The sequence below is a fragment of the Microcaecilia unicolor genome, chromosome 2 (genome assembly GCF_901765095.1).
Source record: "Microcaecilia unicolor chromosome 2, aMicUni1.1, whole genome shotgun sequence".
NCBI lineage: Eukaryota > Metazoa > Chordata > Amphibia > Gymnophiona > Siphonopidae > Microcaecilia > Microcaecilia unicolor.
In genome coordinates, this window is record NC_044032.1 from 66,939,764 (window position 1) to 66,962,841 (window position 23,078).

General features: G+C 41.6%; 1 long non-coding RNA gene across 1 annotated transcript; it reads right to left on the bottom strand.

Moving 5' to 3' along the window:
* Positions 1 to 839: 839 nt before the first annotated feature.
* On the bottom strand, positions 840 to 19,591 carry LOC115462072. The gene is made up of 4 exons (XR_003940789.1): positions 19,581 to 19,591; positions 14,461 to 14,466; positions 13,445 to 13,449; positions 840 to 935 (listed from the first exon to the last, which is right to left on the bottom strand). It is a non-coding gene; the product is annotated as an uncharacterized LOC115462072 (long non-coding RNA).
* Between the last annotated feature and the right edge of the window lie 3,487 nt (positions 19,592 to 23,078).

The window sequence follows — 23,078 nt, forward strand, 5'->3', positions numbered from 1 at the left end:
CTATCAGCAAACCAAATTTCAGATAACTCTCTGCCCTTCTTTACTTTGTACAGCCAATGTGATAAAACCCATCAAACCACATCAAAACTGACTCAGGGATATCTACTTCTTCTAGCACTTGTAGCAAACACCATGATCAACAAGATCAAATACACAAGATAAATCAAACTGTATAAGTACTGATCTTATTCCCATGGCAAGTAAACATTCGGCCTAAAGACCAAGGAGCAAATCACAGTGTTTGTACTGTAACCTGATCAAAACACTGATTGGGTATAATGCAAAAGGTCAAAATCCTCTATGTAATTTACTAATTGGATACTCACCCAACCCTTTGTTATTTTTGTTAATAGGGGTATTGAGGCTAGAAGTCAATAATTTGTGGTATTTTATGTACGTCAACCTTTTTATTTTTTAAAATAAGGGTCAAAATGATATTACCTTCTGAAGAATGAAAGCTACTCTGAGAAAGTTCATAGTTTAACCAAAAAGTTATAGTTTCTATAAAAAAATGGCAAACAATTATGTATTCAATACGCTAGGCATGCATATGGAGGAGGGGCCTAGTGGCTAGAGCAGCAGACATGACATCCAGAGGTGCCTGGTTCAAATAACTGCTGCTGCTCCTTGTGATCTTGGATAAGTCACTTAACCCTACACTGCCTCGGGTACAAACTTAGGGCCCTGTTTACTAAGCTGTGCTGTAGGCGTGCTAACTTTTTAGCTCATGCTAATGCTAGACACACCCATATATTCCTAGCATTAGCACATACTAATTTTTAGCACAGGCTAAAAAGTTAGCACACCTACAGCACAGCTTAGTAAACTGGGCCCTTAGATTGTAAGCACTTCTGGGACAGGGACATACCCAGTGTATCCGAATGTAACTCACCTTGAGCTACTACTGAAAAGGTGTGAGCAAAATCTAAATAAATCTAAAGAACTTTGGGTATTTTTTTTTGCATATTTCCTAATTAATGTTGCAACTGTTTGTTTAGGGGTCTTTTTACTAAGATGCACCGAAAAGTAGCCTGCGCTGGTGTAGACATGTGTCTTGGACGCACACATGTCCATTTTTCAGCGCATCCGCAAACAAGGCCTTTTTTTGGCCGAAAATGGACGTGTAGCAAAATTAAAATTGGCGCACGTCCATTTTGGGCCTGAGACCTTATTGCCACCCATTCACTTAGCTGTAAGGTCTCACGCTTTAACCGGGCAGTAATCATCAGTGCATGTACAATGCTGATTATCGCCCCGGTTAGTGCCACGTGCCAGAAAATAAAATATATTTTCTGGCACACGTGCTGAACGCACGTAAAAAATGAAATTACCGCCCGGGCCATGTGGTAACTGGGCGGTAGTTCCTAACTGGCGTGCATTGGGTGCTGGTAGGTGCCTATCCAGCTTATTTTCGAAAGTGAAAGACCCAAATCGGGAGATAGGCATCTTTGTCCCATGGGCGCCCAAATTGGTATAATCAAAAGCCGATTTTGGGCGTCTCCAACTGCAATCTGTCTCAGAAATGGACAAAGTTGACGGGGGCGTGTTGGAGGTGTGGTGAAGGCGGGACTGGGGCGTGTTTATCGGCCAAGGAGAGATGGGCGTGCTCGTCCGCTAATGGAAAAAAGAAAGGCATTTTTAGCAAGAATTTAGGTCACTTTTTTTGGACCCTTTTTTTTCACAAACAAGTCCCAAAAAATGCCCTAAATGACCAGATGACCACCGGATGGAATCGGGGATGACCTCCCCTGACTCCCCCAGTGGTCACTAACCCACTCCCACAAAAAAAAAAAAGACCTTTAAAACTTTTTTTCCAGCCTGTATGCCAGCCTCAAATGTCATACCCAGCTCCATCACAGGAGTATGTAGGTCCCTGGAGCAGTTGTTAGTGGGTGCAGTGGACTTCAGCCAGGTGGACCCAGGCCCACCCCCCCTACCTGTTACACTTGTGCTGGTAAATGGGAGCGCTCCAAACAGCCCCCAAAACCCACTGTACCCACATCTAGGTGCCCCCCTTCAGCCATAAGTGCTATGGTAATGGTGTAGAGTTGTGGGCAGTGGGTTTTGGGGGGGGGATTTGGGGGGCTCAGCACCCAAGGGAAGGAAGCTATGGACTTGGGAGGTATTTAACATTTTTTTAAATTGTTACAAGTGCCCCCTAGGGTGCCAGGTTGGTGTCCTGGCATGAGAGGGGGACCAGTGCACTACGAATCCTGGCCCCTCCCATGACCAAATGCCTTGGATTTGTTCGTTTTTGAGCTGGATGCCTTCGGTTTCCATTATCGCTGAAAAACGATATCGCCCAGCTCAAATCTGCACAAATCCGATGCATTTGCCCGACACAGACCGTATTATCGAAAAAAAGATGGACGCCCATCTTTTTCGAAAATACGGTCTGTCCCGCCCCTTCATGTACCCGTTCTCGGAGATAGACGTCCATGGAGATGGGCGTTCGCGTTTGATTATGCCCCTCCACGCGGCTTAGTAAAAGGGCCCCTTAGTCACTTGCTGAAACTCCTAAAATCTATCAACAGGAAGGTGTTTAATTTATCAATGGGTGAATAAGTATGTATATACATCATTTTCAAATTCCTTTCTATAGGGCTCTTTTTGCAGGTGTGCTGAAAAATGGACCTGTGCACGTCCAATACATGCACCTACACCAGCACAGGCCACTTCGGCGCACCTTAGTAAAAGGACCCCTAAGTTTTCCCACTTTAGAGTTAAAGTAGGATTCCAAGTCCTCTGCAGATTAAGACGTTTAAACTTGATTATGGTTTGTCTTATTAGATCAGAAAAGTAATCCTTTTTGGTTTTGGAGAATTGGGTTTTATATTTTTGAATCATTTTCCTCCATTTAAATCTGTAATCTTAATTATTACTCAGAAGTTAAAGCTCAATTATCCAGGAATAAAGGGTGTTAAATATAAAACACATTTAATCATTATTTCCTTTCTATGTTGTAAGAATCTGGAACAATCTTCTGTCTCAGATTAGAATGTTGCCATCTTATTACTTGTTTCGTAAAGTTGTGAAAAATATTTGTTTTCTGAGATACGATTTCAGTTGAGTAATTAATTGTGTTGTAAAAACTAAGGGCCTCTTTTACTAAACCTCGCTAGCGATTCCTGCATGGCAAATGTGACGCAGCCCATTCAAAATGAATGGGCTGTGGCACAAATGCCACACTGGGAATCACTAGCATGGTTTAATAAAAGAGGCCCTAAGTATTATGGTATTTCCCTTGACTGAAGAGATTTTCTTGGTGTTCTCTGCTTAGAATTTCACCAATGAAATCAAGCTCTGTCTGAACACAGGGGCTAATCTAGACTTCAGCGGTAGGGGGGCCAGAGCCAAGGTGAGGGGGCACATTTTAGCCCCCCCGGTGCCGCCGACCCCCCCACCGCCATTGCTGACACCCCCCGCCGCCATCGTCGCCACCCCCCACCATTGCCGCCACCCCTGCCGCCGTCAGCAACACATTCAACAAGTTTGACCCGCCCCCTCTCGACCCGCTCGCCATCCATTGCCGCCTGTACCTTTGCTGGCGGAACCCCCGCCAGCCGAAGTCTTCTTCCTGCGTTTGGTTTCTTCTGAGTCTGACGTCCTGCTGCACGTACAACATGCAGGACGTCAGACTCACAGAAACAGAACGAAGTCTTGCGATCTGCAGGGCTTCATTCTGTTTCTGTGAGTCTGACGTCCTGCACGGTGTACGTGCAGCAGGATGTCAGACTCAGAAGAAACCAAATGGAGGAAGAAGACTTCAGCTGGCGGGGGTTGGGGTCCTCCGCCAGCAAAGGTACAGACGGCGACGGCGGGTTGGCGGGGGGGGGGGGGATTGAAAGGGGCGTTGGCAGGGGGTCCAGGGCCAAAATTACAGGGGCCCAGGCCCCCATGGCCCCATAGCAGCTACGCCCCTGCTATGGACTCATGGGCAAACTCATTTCAACTGAAACTGAACACTGACAAAACACATTGCCTCATCCTCTCATCTCAACACAATACGTACAAACCCACAACCATAAACACCCCAGACCACACCCTCCCTATCTCAGATAGCCTGAAAATACTCAGCATTACAATCAACCGCAACCTTACACTTGAGAGCCAAGTGAACTCCACAACAAAGAAAATGTTCCACCTTTCTTCCCGAGGGAAATATTCCGTAACCTAATACAACCAATGTTCCACCTGTCTTCCCGAGGGAAATATTCCGTAACCTAATACAATCAATGGTACTAAGCCATGCAGACTATTGCAACAGAATCTATGTGGGATGTAAAGAACAACTCACAAAGAAACTCCAGACCGCTCAAAACACAGCAGCCAGGCTGATATTTGGTAAAACACGATTCGAAAGTGCCAAACCTCTCCGAGAAAAACTGCATTGGCTCCCAATCAAAGAACATATTACCTTCAAAATCTGCACCCTGGTCCACGAAATTATCTACAGCGAAGTCCCAGGCTACATGACAGACCTCATAGATCTATCAACCAGCAACTCAACTAGATCATCACTAACATACCTAAACCTCCACTACCCAAACTGCAAAGGACTCAAATACAAAGCAACCTACGCATCCAGCTTCTCCTATATAAGCACACAACTATGGAACTCACTGCCAAAAGCTGTGAAAACAACCTACGACCATCTAAACTTCAGGAAATCACTAAAAACCAACCTGTTCAAAAAGGCATACCCTACCGACCCAACATAAATGCCTACACTCTGCAACACAGCAAAACCAAAGCTCGTAATGGAACCTACAGCCAGACTCATATTTGGAAAAGCGAAATACAAATGCGCTAAACCCCTCAGAGAAAAATTACATTGGCTTCCACTAAGAGATCGTATTACATTTAAGACCTGTACCCTGGTTCACAAAACGTTTCACAGCGAAGCCCCGATATATATGTCAGATCTCATAGACTTACCAGCAAGAAACATAAAAAGTTCATCACGCACATTCTCGAACCTCCATTACCCCAGTTGTAAAGGACTTAAATCAATATATGCATCTAGCTTCTCCTACATCTGTACACAACTATGGAATGCACTACCGAATGCCATAAAAACAATGCATGATTTGACACCCTTCCGGAAACTACTAAAGACTAAATTGTTCAAAAAAACTTATCAAAAGGATCCTTCATAAATGACCTGACATCTAAACTCAATCAGAACAAGTTAACAGTGAACTCTTCTATTTCAATTTCTTTTTCTATAGCGAACGTTATACATTACCCTTGATTTCAAATTCCTGAAATGTATTATATATCCATTTACTTCTAATGTACCTCATATTTTTTTGTACTTATTGTTAATAATAATATGTATTTCTCACTCTGGAAATGGCTACTGCCATTTCGGCATAATGTAAGCCACATCGAGCCTGCAAAGAGGTGGGAAAATGTGGGATACAAATGCAGGAAATAAATAAATAAATAAATCCTATATAATAAAACGCACCTCCAACATTCTGAAGCTGACTGCATGGCTGAGGCATTCCTGCTCTCTGTATCCATCTCCTGAATTGACATCATGTACTTCCGGGTTCGTCACAAGCAGAAGTGACCAACCACAAGAGGTTTCTCGGCTTCAGAATGTTGGAGGTGCATTCTATTAAATAGGATTGGTCAGTTCCTTGAAGCACAGCCAGAGCTCAGCGTCCTGCACAGTAACGCTCAGACATCAGAGAGAGAGGGGGGGGGGCCTGACACCAGAGAGAGGGAGGGAGGGAGTGGGGGCCTGACACCAGAGAGGAGGGGGGTATCTCTGTCACGCACACACTCTCTCTCTCTCTCACACTCTCTCTCTGTCACAGTCAATGTCTTTCTCTCTCTCACTCTCACACACTGTCTCTCACACGCTCTGTCTCACACTGTATCACATTCACTCTCTATGTGTCACACAGTCACTCACACACTCTCTTGGTCTCATACACTTAGTCTCACAGAGAGTCTGTGTCTCACACATACTCTCTCGTACACACTGTATCTGTGTGAAACACACTCTCTCTCTCACACTGTGTCTCACATAACACACTTGCACACACTCATTCTCAAACACACTCTCTCTCTCACACACACACTCGCACATTCACTCTCTCTCTCACACATAGTCACTCTCACATACACTCTCTCAAACATACACACTCCGAGGAAAACCTTGCTAGCGCCTGTTTCATTTGTGTCAGAAACGGGCCTTTTTTACTAGTAAATAAATAAACAAACAAACCTCTCCTCTCTTCAATCCCCATTCTGCCTGAACCTTAATCGACCACAACATCACCATGTATTTGTTTCTCTACCGGACTTGGCAAACGCCTTTACGGTACTATGTAAGCCACATTGAGCCTGCAAATAGGTGGGAAAATGTGGGATACAAATGTAACAAATAAATAAATTCGAATTAAGCAGAATATAAGTCTGTATGTAATATAGTATAGTATAGATTTCCGCCAAGCTCTTTCTAATTGTCACATTTCTCTTTAGTTGTAATAGTTCATTGATATATCATTGATCAGACTCTCTCTTGATCTTCAACTTTTTAACTTTAGGTACTATCTAAAATGTTGTTATTAATTACATCCCAGTCTTTGATAAAAATTTATGCCTTGTGATTTATCAACTTGTAGTCTTTCATTCACACAATCCCAAAACTTCTCTTGATTGATTCTACCTCTCGTTAAAATACGTTGCTTAAAACCTTACTTTTTTGCATTACCCTTTTCCTGCCAATGAATTGTAAAATGTAGCATATAGCAGTCTGACCACGGTACCTTGTTCGAACAATTGCAATGCCAAGGTCACAGCCACACTAGCTGAAGAAATGGGAGCCTCTGCTGACACTATGTGGTCAGCTGTAGTTTCTACCAGTGCCATGAGGGGGAACTTTAAATGAAATATTTAGTTGCAGGAGTGCAAGCAATGCAATTAACTACTATGCTTTCAGATGGATAAACAGCCAGATGAATGAACCATCACCAACAGGCACTATAGCTCAAGTGAAATGCTGCAAAAAACTGTATGCAGCCTTTTTCTTTATACCAAAGACATAGCACAATAGTGTAAAACTCCTCAGCCTCAAAAATGGCAGACTGTCTTTTTTTTCATCATAGCATTTTGGTTTGTGTTGTATAAAATTAAATAATGGGGCTAGTGTGGGACATATCTAGCTCATCCTGTGGAGACTAGTTTTTTCACACTATTTCAATATTATTTCAATATTTATAACCTGTAGTCAAAGGTTCAGAAAAGTTTAATAAGAATCTTAAGCTCATTGACTCCCAAAAATGTTGGCACAGCATAATTTGGAAACTGGTTTCAGACTCATTCATGTAAATGTATTCCGGAAAGGTTTATAAGATAAGGCATCACAATAATACTGGCAAGTTTTATTTGATTGTGATTCTAATGTTTTACTTTCCTGAGAGCTATTCAGAAAAAATGAGCAGGAACAATCCTATGTAAACATGAACTCAAGGGAATAATAAGTCCTCAGGATATTCAGTTACATAAAACATAACTTCTTTTTTTGTCCATTTGCTTTATTTATTGCATGTTATCTTGACAACAATAACACGTTACCCAGTCTGGACCTGGAAAAGTCCTTTTGCTTTTCATACACTCTACTATTATAAGTATATTGTGAACCAATATTCAAAGCCATCTAGTTGGCTAATTAAAAATCTCAGCCCTTATTTAAAGCTCAGCGAACAATGAACGTGCTTCATAGGAGATTCCGCTAATCCCCGACACAGTTTTTTCAAAACGCCGGCCATCATCGGAGGCAACCCTGTGCTATTAATGCTGCATGAAGACGGGCATTTCTGTAGAAGCTACCCCCCCTCCCCCCGTTTACTAAGCTGCACTACCAGCTGCTGTGTGGCAATGCTGACACAGCCCATTCAAAGTGAATGGGCTGTGTCAGTATTAGCAGACAGCAGGCAGCTGCTAGTGCAGCTTAGTAAACAGGGGAGTAGGTGTGTTTTCAGTATTTAAAAATTTGAAAATTAAAAAATATGAATTGAAGATGGAGTAAGGAGCTAGAATTGTGCCCCTGCAGGTTTTTTAATGCCTATGATTGCTACTAAGCCCAATATAGTCTGTGCTGAAATGTGGTTTGGGTTTGCTGAGGTTTTTCCTCCATGTGAATCTCAATAGTTCATCTGATGTTAATGAATATTTGTGAGGTTATTAGCTGTATCTTTTTATAGTTTAGTACCTCGCTTCCTTCATATTTTGTATAATTGAAAATCTTGCCAGCTAAATCTATGGCATTTTTTATATGACGTCTAAGTCAGACTTTGGATGTTTTGTGTTAAACATCCCAAACCTGAATAGGAAATATGGAGGGGCATTTTCGAAAGAAAAGTCTAAGTCAGAATTTGAACCTTTTACAAAAAGACGTCCAAATTCTGAGGCAGGGAGAAGGCCATTTTCGAAAAAGATGGATGTCCATCTTTTGTGTTCGAAAATACCATAGACGTCCTTGGATTTGGATGTTTTGCGATTTGGACGTCTTTGATTTTCAGCCATTTTCAAAACAAAGACATCCAAGTTTAAAACGTTGAAAGTCAAGCCATTTGGACTTGGGAGGAGCCAGCATTTTTAGTAGACTGGTCCCCCTGACATGCCAGGACAGCAATCGGGCACTCTAGGGGGCACTGCAGTGGACTTCATATAATGCTCCCAGGTACACAACTCCCTTATCTTATGTGCTGAGCCCCCCCCAAAACCCACTACCCCCAACTGTACACCACTACCATAGCCCTTACGGGTGAAGGGGGCACCTATATGTGGGTACAGTGGGTTTCTGCTGGGTTTTGGAGGCCTCACAGTTTCCGGCACAAGTGTAACAGGTATTGTGGGGAGGGGGTGGGCCTGTCTGAAGTGCACTGATGGGCCTGAGTTCACCTGTCTGAAGTGAACTAAAATACTCCCGGGACCTGCATACTGCTGTCATGGACCTGAATATGACATCTGAGACTGGCATAGACACTGGCAAGTAATGTTCTTCACCACACCTTTTGGGGGTGGGAGGGGATTAGTGATCACTGGAGGAGTAAGGGGAGGTCTTCCCTGATTCCCTCCAGTGGTCATCTGGTCATTTGGGGTACCTTTTTGTGCCTTACTTGTAATAAAAACAGGTCCAGCTCAAAACATCCAAGTTTTAGTGCTGGACATTTTTGCTTTGTTCCATTATGGCTCAAAGATGTCCAAGTCTTAGGAATGCCTAAGTCCTGCCTTGAACACACCTCCGATATGCCCCCTTGAGATTTGGACGTCCTTGCAACGGACTTCCGAGAAAGACGTCCAAAATGCGGTTTTGATTATACCAATTTGGACATTTCTGTGAGATAGACATCCAAGTGCCGATTTATGTCACTTTTTGGACATCCATCTCTTTTGAAAATAAGCCTGATGGCCGTTTTAAAAATTGCAAAACATCTTTTTTTTTGTGAAAATACCATTTGTAACAAGGTTGTTTTTTTTTTTTTGCAATGTGCATTTATTTTTACAGGCCATTAAAAAAAAAAAAAAAGTACAAGTGAAAAATGTAGAAAATCAAGCCATTGGAATACAGGAGGGGCCAGCATTTTTAGACATCTCAGGACAGCAACAGGGCACCCTAGAGGGCACTGCTGTGGACTTCATATAAATCATCCCAAGTACAAATCTCACAGTTGCTCCTTATCTTGTCTGCTGAGCCATCAAAAAAACCTCACCGAAAACCCACTTTCCCCAACTATACACCACTACAATAAGCCTTATGGGTGAAGGAGCACCTATATGGATACAATGGAATTTTGGTGAGTTTCTACCACAAGTAGGGGGAAGTATGGGCCTGGGCCTACCTATCTACAGTGCTCTGCACTCACCACTACACTTCTCCAGGGATCTGCATGATGCTCTAATGGACCAGACTATAAGATCTGAGGCTGTCATAGAGGCTGGTGAGTACTATTTTTATTCACATTTTTTGGGGGTGGGAGGGGTCAGTGACCACTGGGGGAGTAAGGGAATGTCATCCCCGATTCCTTCCAGTGGTCATCTGGTTGGGCACCTCTACTGTACAAAGCATACTCTCAGCAGTAAAGTATGCACCTACTTTGGGGTATTTTAATCATTATGTATAAATCTGTTAACACAGGTGTGTAAATGACCCCTTACTGAATACCAGCAAGTTGTAAAGCATGTGTCATGACATGATGGCATATACTTTGCTGATGGGCATGCACAGGAGTGGAGTTTGGGTGGAACACACAAATACATGCATAGATAAATATTATAATTTCCATGCATACATGACAAACATTATACGTGTTCTAGTGCTGGTATAAATATCCAAGACTGACATTTACACTAATAATTTATAAAGAAAAGAACATACTTACTTTTCTTTATAAAATAGCACTTAAGAAGGAGCCTTCTTGCTCTCTTATCCTAGGCACCCTATTATAAAATTACCTACCTAGAAGATAATTTCCAAAAGCATTTCTATAGGTGTTACACTTGTGGCCCGGCATTGAATATTGGGACATGTGGTAACGTGAATGAGGGCGGGCCCTAGAGACAGGATAAACTGGAGTCACACAATGGGTTTAAGGTGAACAAAATATTTTATTGAAGGTGTCAGGTAGGGATCCTGTTTATTTCCCAGATGGGGAAGAAAAGTGAACACAAAATAGTCCTTTTATACAAGAGAGTGTCCTTCTGTGGCCTGCTCCTGCAGGGTCATGGCATGTAACATATGCTGCTGGGCTCTGGTCTGGCTCCCCAGATTTGCTAGTAGAATCATTAGCAGTTCAGTGAGGCTGATCTGTGACTGGCTGGGTCAAAGATACCAAATTGCAAGGTTCCAAGTCAAACTGACTACAGCAGTTACAGCTCATATATAGGTGGAGGAGGCATAGGAGGTAGAGCATCACTGCTTTCCTCTGGGCCTACTTAACCTAGCTGTACCCCGGGCTTGTATACTTTCTGGATAATGCCCTCCTGGCTCCACCACTCCCATGTCACCTCCCCCTTGGGTGGGACTATGGGTTTTAAGGTGGCTCTGAATCTGCAAAGGAGTATCCTTAAGGGGAAGTGGCAGTGTTTTATAGATTCTCTCACATCACATAATGCTGGCAGTGGCCAAAAAATAAAAAAAAATGTTGACCATTGCCACCAGAGTATTTATCTCCTAGTTTTTAGATCTATGTTATGGTACTATGCTTCTTGTTCATTTAAGTTATTTGTGTTTATTTAAGCTGTTATACCTCAGCCTGGTTGAATTTGTTATCTAAAAAAAGCGGGTAATCGTCAATAATGATACAAATAATAACAAGTTTATTTCAGGCTGAGGATACAATGCATAGCCAAGGGCAGCAAGGACTATATACAAAGGAGAGCACACACACTCATTACACAGGAGGTTTTTTTAATTTAGAGGATTATCTAATTCTATTAATCTGAATTTGACACTATTGTATATTCAGCAGGTATAAGTTTTCATTTGTAACTTTGGTATTAGTAATGGTAACACGCTCTAACTCCCTGGTATTTACTCCTAGTCCTCAAAGACTGCCAATAAGAATATACTCGAGGGCGTTTTGCATGCCTACTATCTCTGTTATATATAAATCTCTCTCAAGGATATTCAGTGAGGATATCCTGAAAACTGGACTTGCTGGTAGAGCTTGAGATCGTTAAGTGGAGACTAAGCACCTAGTAGGTCTATGAGAAAGCTTTGTATTGAATATGGGGTGCACATCAGAGATCAGCAATCAAAGTAATGGCTGTGTATGTTTTCATGTGTAATTTCCGCTGATACTGTAGCAACCTCTTTCTTGTTTCTAAATCCAGGGCCTCAGAATTTAGTGTAAATGACTTTTGTTGAAATGTGTGTGTTGCTTTACGAACAATATCCCAGGGGTAGGAGGACTGTGTTATGTAGTAGGCAAAAAAACAGACACATTTTCATGAAAGGTCTATTTTATGCAATGGGGGTGGTGCTGAGAGGATAAAGGATAAACAGACCTAGCAAGTGCACCGAGAGGAAGCAGTACTTCCTCAGAGTAATTCTCAGTACTGTTTCTAATCTGTTTACTTCCTATTTTGGTACCTACAGCAACAAGAAGTATGGTTTCCAAGCTACTCTTTGATTGGCCTTGGCTTTGGTTTGTTTATCCTTTCTTCCTCTCAGGAAGCAATTGTGATAAGGTCTGTGACTCTGTTCAAGAAACATTTTTCCATTTGGTACACTGGCCATGTTTGATAATGTAAGGAGCACAGAGCTCCGCTGCTGGTGTATTTATTAACAAAGTTTGACACACTTTCCAAATTGCAATTGTAACCCTTACAGAGAGCTTGATAGAATGCCAAAAGTGTTCTATTAATGTTTGTGAGTAAAAAGTTACAACTGCAATTTGGAAAGAATTAACAGAATTAAAAAGTTAATCTTTTGGTTTTTTAAGATTAATGTGAATATTAGAAATGTTTTAAAGCATATCTTTTTTTTTTTTTTTGCAATTAGCTGTGCTTTTAGGAAGTACCACCAGAGAGCACTATTGGTAAGAGGTTTGTTATTAGGTAAATTCTTACTTAAAAGAAAATTTGGGAAGATAGGGTCTTGTGTCTATTTACAGTTCAGATTGAAGCTGAAATTGAACCAGGTGAATTTTAGCCTCATTGATGTTCAAATACATTTTTGGAATTTTCCCATTTCCACTAGGCAATTTAGTCAGATATGTACCAGCAGCAGTAACTGATTTTACAACTGTGTATTTTTTAAACATGTTTATTTTATGCTGCCTTGATCTCTTTTGGGGAACGTGATTAAACACCATTCTTAAATAAATAAGTAAAATAAATACTGCTAGGTTGCAGCCACTTAGTGTGGGGTAGTAGGGGTAGTGGTGTGAGAAACAGTATCTGGAACAGAGGGAGTAGAAGTGGATATATAGAAAATAATGTCTGGGATTGGTGACACTGCAGAAGAAGAATGCAAGAACTGCCATATTGAATTAGACCAAAGATCCACCATTCACCAAACCCAGTATTCTGTCTCCAATTGTGGCCAATCCAGGCCTTAAGTATCTGGTAAGATCCCAAAGAGTAGATAGATTCCTTGCTGTTTACACTAGGGATAAGGTTATCAATAGAAATCAAACAAAATAAAACATGGAAAAGAAAATAAGATGATACCTTTTTTATTGGACATACTGTAACTTAATACATTTCTTGATTAGCTTTCGAAGGTTGCCCTTCTTCGTCAGATCGGAAATAAGCAAATGTGTTGGCAGATAGTATAGGGATAAGCAAAGTCAACCTGGTTAATAACTGTCTATAGACTTTTTCTCCAGCAAATTGTTTAAATCTTTTTCCAAACAAACAGCTTTTCTCATGTCTTCTGGCAACAAATTCCAGAGCTTAATTGTGTATTGCGTGAAACAAATACTTTCTCCAATTTGGTCTAAATGTACTAGCTTAGTTTAGTTTATTGTCATTTGATATACTGCCCTTCTACAGAAATCAGAGTGGTTCACAATTATTAAAATCTAATAAATGCAATGAAACATAGTAAGATAGTAACAAAGTGACACCAGATAAAGACCTGAATGGTCCATCCAGTCTGCCCAGCAGTCACATTCATTATCAATTCAAGAATCAGCAATGAACGTACTATTATATACTTGATCATGGTCTTTCTTTGGTGTTTCTGGGCTGTGGAAGTCTGCTCGGCTCTGTCCTTCTGTTCCAACTACTGGAGTTGCTGTCAAAGCCCACTCCAGCCTATCCAAATCTGTCTTGTCATTTGCAGGACACAGACTGTAAAAGTCTGACCGGCACTGTCCTCACATTCCAAAATACTGGAGTTTCCATCGAAGCTCTCTCCAGACCATCCTAAACCAGATTGATATATGTGGGATTAAGGCCGTACAAGCCAGCCCAGCACCGGCCTTAGCTGATACAGCCAGAGTTGCCATCTAAGCACCACTTGACATGCAAACACATATGCAACCCTACAAGTTTTGTTTTTTATACCATTCATTTTCTAATTAGAGATCCTTTGTGTTCATCCCACACCATTTTGAATTCCACCACAGTTTTTTTTCTCTACCATATCCCTCTGGAGGGCATTCCAGGCATCAACCACCCTCTCCGTGAAAACAGATTTTTCTGACACTACTCTTAAGTCTACCACCACGCAACCTCAATTCATGTCCTCTAGTTGTAACATTATCCCTTCTCTGGAAAATATTTTTTTCTATATTAATACCTTTCAAGTATTTAAATGGCTGTAGCATGTCTCCCCTGTTCCTCCTTTCCTTTAGGTCATACATATTCAGGTCTTTCAGTCTCTTCCCATATGTCTTTTGGTGCAAGCCCCATATCATTATGATCACCTTTCTCTACACCGCTTCAAATCTTCTTACATCTTTAGCAAGATTCGGCCTCAAACTGAACACAATACTCCAGGTGGAGCCTCACCAATGACTTGTACAGGGGCATCAACACCTCCTTTTACACCTCTCTCTCTATACAGCCTATCATCTTGTCACAGTGTTTCATTGCCTTCAGATCCTCAGATATTATCAACCCGTGGTCCCTGATCATGTCTGTGCATATCAGTCTCTCACCGCCTAACATACATGTCTCCCTTGGATTTCTACTCCCTAATGGGCCAATGATCAAAACTCTAGTGCTGTTCTGAAAAGTGCCATAAAAATACTGCTGGAACAGTGCAGAAAAATAATTCCCTAATGCTCAGAGCTAATGAGATGCAAATATAGGTACACTCATAGCTTTGAGCATTAGGGAGTTCAGCAGGAGGATTGTGCTTGGCGCATGCACGGAAGAGTTCAACGATAAGCTCATTTGCTGTGAGCATCCGAACGTGAAGCACACATTCAGGCTTATTTTCAAAAGAGGACGCCCATCTTTCCACACAAATCAGGAGATGGGCGTCCTTCTCCCTGGGTTGCCCAAATCGACATAATCAAAAGCCGATTTTGGGCGGCCTCAACTGCTTTCCTTCGTGGGGATGACCAAAGTTCCCGGGGGCATGTTGGAAGCATAGGAGCCAACTTTTCAAAATTATTGGGGGTGCTAAGCCCAGTGGAAATAACCCTTCCTTGGACACACACAATGAATTTTCTCAACATTGGGGGTGCTCAAGCACCCACAGCACCCACAGAGTCGGCTCCTATGGTTGGAAGCATAGTGAAGGCGGGTCTTGGGTGTGCCTAACACATGGATGTCCTCGACCCATAATGGAAAAAAAAGGGCATCCCTGACGAGCACTTGGATGACTTTACTTGGTCCTTTTTTCTTACGACCAAGCCACAAAAAGATGCCTAAACTGACAAGATGACCACTGAAGGGAATCAGGGATGACCTCCCCTTACTCCCCCAGTGGTCACTAACCCCCTCCCGCCCTCAAAAACTTTGTTTTAAAATATTTTGTGCCAGCCTCTATGCCAACCTCAAATGTCATACTCAGGTCCATCACAGCAGTATGCAGGTCCCTGGAGCAGTTTTAGTGGGTGCAGTGCACTTCAGGCAGGTGGACCCAGGCCCATCCCCCCCCCACCTGTTACACTTGTGGTGGTAAATGTGAGCCCTCCAAAACCCACCACAAACCCACTGTACCCATATCTAGGTGCCCTCCTTCACCCGCAAGGGCTATGGTAGTGGTGTACAGTTGTGGGTAGTGGGTTTTGGGGGGCTCAGCATACAAGGTAAGGGAGCTATGTACCTGGGAGCTTTTTCTGAAGTCCACTGCAGTGCCCCCTAGGTTACCTGGTTGGTGTCCTGGCATGTCAGGGGGACCAGTGCACTGCAAAATGCTGGCTCCTCCCACGACCAAAGGGCTTGCATTTGGTCGTTTCTGAGCTGAGTGTCCTTAGTTTCCATTATTGGCGAAAATCAGAAACGACCAAGTCTAAGGACGACCATCTCTAGGGCCGACCTAAATGTCAAGATTTGGGCGTCCCCGGCCGTATTATCGAAATGAAAGATGGACGCCCATCTTGTTCTGATAATACGGGTTTCCCCGCCCCTTTGCCAGAATGTCCTGCGAGGACGTCCTCAGGAAAACTTGGGCGCCCCTTTCGATTATGCACCTCATTGGCATCTGTTTTCTGCAGCCTAAATATAATCGTTTAAAAAATATTTTTTCTGGATACTTATATTTAGATGCAAGTAACAGACACCAATGTATGCTTTTTTTTTTTTTTAAAGCATGACCATTTTAAATTTAGAAGCAGGACAAGAATGCCAATGTGTGCTTCACGTTCGGATCTGCTGTTTCTCACAATCAGGGCTCAAGGGCTTTCTTCTGCTTCCAAAAGCAATCAAAACCAGTAGATTTTGCAGAAAGAATCACGAGAGAAGCATCATCCAACATCCAACATTATCCAACATCATTCAACATCTTAACGCTAACTTGGACCTTTGTTTCAGACGCTCTTTTCTGAACATTGGGGAGGAATATAAAATGACGCTATTTAAATGAGCTTGACTACATTTTTATGCTATCTGTGCTAAGGCCTGGCTTGCTCATTGTTTGCTGCGCTAGACCCCTCTGATCATTCTGCGCTGGTAAATGCAGGCGCTAGTATGGTGCTAATGGTCTCTAGTGCCCACGTTTACTGTTGATCATCAGCACCACAGTACATCACTCTACACTTCTTTGCATTGAATTTTAATTGCCAAACATTAGACCATTCTTCTAACTTTTGCAGATCCTTTTTCATGTTTTCCACTTCCTCTGTGGTGTCCATTCTGCTACAAATCTTCATATCATCCACAAAAAGGCAAACCTACAACTCAAAGCAAATATAAAAGGAAAATAAAGAACTACAACAGCTCAAACCAAAGGGAAAAGGAAAACAAAGAAAGAAAAAGAAATAGAGGAGTAGATAAAAGGACATAAAAAGCCAGAGCCACCACCGATGCGCCAAGATATCCACCCAATCTGTGTGACAGTATTAAAAGCCTTATTAAAAAGATGCATTTTAAGAAGAGTTTTTAAACACTGATATGATTGCTCAGTATGTATATTTGAAGAGAGAATATTCCAAAAGTATGGGCCAAGATTAAAGAAAGCCAAACAATGGATATTCTGGTGTCACCTACATGAGAGTGCTGGGACAGTTAACTGATGTCCAAAGGAAGAGCGTAAGGTGTGGACAGGTCTACAAGGAATAATTAACAAAGATAGATATGAAGGAACACAAGTGAGAAGAATTTTATGAGTTAAAGTCAAAATTGTATATTGAATTTTAAAATGAAATTGGTAACTAGTGATGTTTCAGCAATGGAGAAATATGATCAAATTGATGAGCACCGGATAAAATATGGACAGCTGTATTCTGAACTATTTGAAGTTTTTAAATTAGAAAATCAGGAAGACCAGCATAACATACATTAGAATAATCTAATTTAGAAGCCACTAGGGCATGAAAGAGAGTGGTACAAGCATCATTATCTATGAAAGCATAGGTGCCCGGTATAAGAGGCTTGGAGAGGCTAAGCCTCCCCCCTACTGCAGCAGAATGGATCAGCTGTGCAGTCCAGCTGCTCTGAGGGGATTAAATTGTTGATTTACCTCCATCCTCACAGCAGGAGCTGCAGTGAAAGCCCTCTAGCAGTTGTAGAAATTGGTTTATGGTTTGTTTACCTTACTGCTGGGAAAGCAGGGGGGGTTGGCTGGAGGAGTCTTGGGTTGCCAGGGAGATATTTAAGGAGGATGACTTCCTGACCTGCACTGACGACAGATAGCAGCAGAACGGATACTGGGCCAGCATGATCAGAAAAAGTCACCAAAGGTAGAAAAGATCATTTTATTTTCATTATAGTGTTTGGAATATGTCCACTTTGAGAATCAGATGCTCAACATTAAAAGTTTATATTTATTTACTTATTTATGGCATTTTATCCCACATTAAACATGAATTAGGGTGTTTTGTGGCTCTACATGAGAATTGTGATAATATGATCCCTTGTTTCATATTGTTGACAGTCTGCATTTTCCGTATGGGTGGTATATTGGTGTATTAGGTCTGCCCAGTGTAATATTTATGGTACAGTAAGGTTCTGTGTGTTTTTGGACAAAGTTGTGCATAGTGTTTTGCAGTTGAGCGATTGTGGTTAGAATATGCTTTGAGCAACCACTTTATTCTTTGACATATGATACATATCTAATATCTAAATTTAATAAAAGGTATTAATTGTGACTTTCATTTTTATTTTTTCTGTGTGTTATCAGACAATTATGGATTTAAGCTCTACCCCTGGCCCAACCCCTAACACCGCCCCTTTAGCCTCCCCAAACAGTTGGGCCACCGACCGCCTATGTATGAAAGAACGTATCAGACTAATAGTACGTAAAGAAATAAAACAGGAATGAACAACGGATGCGATGTTGTGCAGCAAATGAAAAGTTGTGTATCAAGAATTGCACCAAGGTACATAAAAGATTCTGCTAAGCAAAGTGGAGTGTTACACATGAGAGAAGTAATAGATGAATGAGTTGTATGACCTGTGACCCAGAGAGTCGTGGATTTAGAGGGATTAAGAATCAATTATTTAGAAGAAAGCCAGTAATCAATAGAGTCGACCAGAAGAATATCATCGAGATAAATGCAAAATCTGACACCCATATTCTGAACCAAAGCAGCAACAGTGCCAACAAGATGTTAAAAAGAATGGGAGAAAGGTCTGCATTGTGAAGAGGAATTCCCCATAGAAGAGGAAATTGATGAAATGAAATCAGTAGGAGAAGAAACTGAATGAAGTGTAGAAGGAGAGGGGCCGATGCTCAAAACCCAGTATTAAAGCCCACAATGCGGACGAACATAGAAACAGAGAAGCAATGCTTAGAAGAAATTTGATGCAAATGATATATGCACTTAATTCATGCTAGTAAACCGAAAGCAGGGGGAGGAACATGCCTGGCATACGTGCACAAGGGATTTGCAGTAAGTGTGCAAATCCAGAACAAAAAAAACCCCAACCAGACGTACAAGCATACGTTGATGCTATGAGCCCTTCAAAAAATGTTTTAAACTTAAATTTTTGAAAGTGCAGGAAAACAGGCACTGATGTGTGCTTTCACTTTTGCTCAGACCCACACAGTTTTGATCCTTAATATAACACTTGAAACCTGCACGGGGTTCCTTCCCCTTGCAAAGGAGGACTAAGATCACAGTTTAACGTGCCAAATTGACAAGAAGTCTTCTCCTGAAGACCTTCAATGCCACATCTCTTCAGCATTTGATTCTGTGCATTGCAGAGTTTTTGTTTCAGCATTGAGAAGGAATACTAACAGACCTCATTTGCATCCTTTTAAAAGCATTTCAATACAATTTGTGGCCATCTTTAGCATGCACCTTAATACTCAGCCTAGAGACCTCTCAACATCCTGTGTGTACTAGTCTGGTGCTAACTGCTTTTAATGCTAGTGTTAGGCTTTGAGCATCAGCTCCATGGTGCCTTTAGTTTCCTCAGTGCTACTACTACTGATTTCTATAGCACTACTAGATGTACGCAGTGTTGTTGTTTTTTTTATTTTTATTTATAACCATTAAAATTTTTACAAGCGATAAAACAATAAAACAATTTGCCAGAAATACAGAGAAAGTAATATATAGGAATTATTTCAGTCAGGTAATTCTATTCTCTTCCTTAGACCACTAAATAGGGAGAGTGAGACAAGACAAGATCAATTAAACAGTAAACAGAAAAAAGAAAATATGGTATTAACCTGATTATCCCCAGATATTACTCACCTAATTCATTATTCCACATTGATCATCTGGTTGGCTTCTTCAAGATCAAATACGGTGTATAGTCAAATCATTTCATTGAAAACATACTTATTGTCCAATATTAGTTAGAAATAATAGATCTGATTACATTCTCTCTCTTTTAAAAACCAGAAGTTATTTAACAATACATATACTTAAGTCTCTAATTCAGATCCCACTGATTAAAGTAATCCCAGTTTTCACAGGCTTTTTCTCCTTTTAAAGTAATAGAGGAAATATTTCTGAGGAAAACTTTAGGAGTCATACCCAGAACTCTGGGAAAAACAATAATCTCAATATTAATCATCTAATAATGTTCATTTTATTATTCAAAGTTTCTGATCTATTATCATTTTCAAGATCATAACCACTTCTTGCTCGCATAGAATCATTTGTTATATCAATTTTTCTCTCTCAAAGGGTTCAGTTAAATTGTCCATGTAACTCTATAGTAAAATTATATCTGAAACAAAATTACTTACTGCCACTGTTAGGTCCCGAAGTGCCTTCCAGATGGTATTCAATGTAACCTTCACGGGAGCCAAAAACTCCAAGTTGATTTCTCTTAGGTGTTTAGGAGTGGTTCCGCCGATTCAGGTTCTGCTGTAAACGTCCTCCATTTCAGCATATGCCTCTAACTCACTCTTCCACTCCTTTGGACATGGTGGTTGAATAATTCGGGAGCGATGGAGTTGTTTTTTCCAGGTCCAAGAGCGTCGACGCTCCTTCGCCAGCGCTAATCAAAGGACTCGCCAACTCTTTCATCTGTGGGCAGTTTGTCGTGCAGCGGTCCCACACTTGCTGCTCAGGGGACAAAACGCTGTCCATCAGCGGCTGACCACCGGTTGTCCCCTTCCTCTCAGTTTAGGTAACTGCAATTGCAGAGAGGAAGTTTACATAAAGACAAAACTTCAGAGGGCAGCTGGGCTGTTGGGCATACAAACTTCAGGTTGCCATCTTACCACTCTCCCAGTTTGGGACACTCTTTGTCTGGTTTCTCCTCAGAGGCCTGTCTGATATGGGTAACCCTTCAGCATAGCCCTCTGAGTCATTGAAACACAGAAGCCCCTCCACCACTTCAAGATGGTGTCCCTTCGGAGGGGATACACAGTGTTGTAAACATTATATGCAGGTACTTTGTCCTTAGAGGGCTCACAATCTAAGTTTTGTACCTATGGAAATGGAGGGTTAAGTGACTTGCTCAAGGTCACAAGGAGCTACAGTGGGACTTGAACGCAGGTTGCCAGGATCAAAGCTCACTGTGCTAACCATTCGGCCACTCCTCAACTCAATGCTATATGTGGCCTCTATCTCCTTTTAGAGCCAAACTAGCATGCATGTTAATGTGTGCAGGGTGTTCAGAGGGCTCTAGTGTGGGTATTAAGGTGCACTCCAAAGATGGCCACAAATTGCATTGAAATGCATTTAAATGGATGCAAATGAGGTCAGTTAGTATTCCTTCCCAATGCTGAAATGGAAGTGCTGCAATGTGCAGAAGCAAATGCTGGTCTTAACTCTGTAGGAAAGTTGAGAACTGGATTTTCTGTACACACATCCTGCCCTGGGTTTATTACTAATAGTCAGAAGAAGGTTGTCATCATTTTGCCTTAAACTCACACTCAACTGTTTATCTGTTGGTAGCCATCGTTCTCTTACAGAGACACCTAAGGGCTCTATCAATGTATTTTTTGTGTATATGTTGTAAAAAATGGAGAGGGTCTCTCTAGTGCCGTGGTTCTCAACCAGTGTGTCGGGACACATTGGTGTGTCACCAAAAATTTGACAATTGTTAAGAAAAGTAAAAGTATACTGTCTATGTGTGCTGCAGGATGGGGAGAGTTAAGCACCAGGAAATCAGGTAGTTAAAATCTCCATAACTGGTCTCTTCTTCTGTCACTAGCCCCAGATGAAAATGTTGCAGCTCACTCCTTGCTTCCATCCTGGCAGTCACCACCACTGCATCTGTATTTCTCTTACATCACTGTTAGCAACAATTAAATGACATATAGGGGTTTCCCTTTGTTCAGTTGCAAATTGTAGTGTTTAGTGCGTCATGCATGTGAATATTGTCTGTCAGGTGTATCACTTCTCTTCACTAATCAAACCATTCACCTGTGTAATTGCCTAGTCCCACAATCCACTACCCCCCGTATTCTCGGAGTTCTACTGGACATATTCTGAAAGCAGATAGGGCAAGAGGTTCGTCGCACTTATATAAACTTTGTTTCATCAGATCAATTCAACCTTTACTACAATCATAGCTCTAAACATCCTTATTCACTCACTAGTAATCTCCCAACTAGACTATTGTAATTAGTACATAAGTACATAAGTAGTGCCATACTGGGAAAGACCAAAGGTCCATCTAGCCCAGCATCCTGTCACCGACAGTGGCCAATCCAGGTCAAGGGCACCTGGCACGCTCCCCAAACGTAAAAACATTCCAGACAAGTTATACCTAAAAATGCGGAATTTTTCCAAGTCCATTTAATAGCGGTCTATGGACTTGTCCTTTAGGAATCTATCTAACCCCTTTTTAAACTCCGTCAAGCTAACCGCCCGTACCACGTTCTCCGGCAACGAATTCCAGAGTCTAATTACACGTTGGGTGAAGAAAAATTTTCTCCGATTCGTTTTAAATTTACCACACTGTAGCTTCAACTCATGCCCTCTAGTCCTAGTATTTTTGGATAGCGTGAACAGTCGCTTCACATCCACCCGATCATTATGCAAGTGTATTAGGATTAAGGACCTTCACAGAATTCAATTAGTACAGAATACAGCTCTCCATGTTCTCAATAAAGCAGTCAAATTTGATCATATTACACACCTCCTGAAATCAGACCGCTGGCTTCCCACTACCCACAGGATCACTTATAAACTACTTATCTTAGTATTAAAACCTTATCTTCAGGCAAACCTCTCTCTCTCTCTCCTGGCACCCAATACAGAACCTACCCTCACACACTCTTAGATCCCTCAACCAAAACCAGCTTTCTGTACCTAGTTATAGAGAGACAGTTCATAAACACACTAGAGCTTCTATTTTTTCTGTACAAGGGACACACTTTTGGAATTCACTACCCCTACATCTGAAACTACAAACGTCCCTTACTCATTTCGAAATTGATCTCAAGTTTTTCCTTTTCAATGATGCCTACTGCTAATTCTCTCATATATTCCTGAGAGCCACCCAGGGCTCCCCCCAGGGATGACATGAACGCCCACCTTTTTATTTGTTCTCCCATCTTTTCTTTTATGAATGGAGTTCCA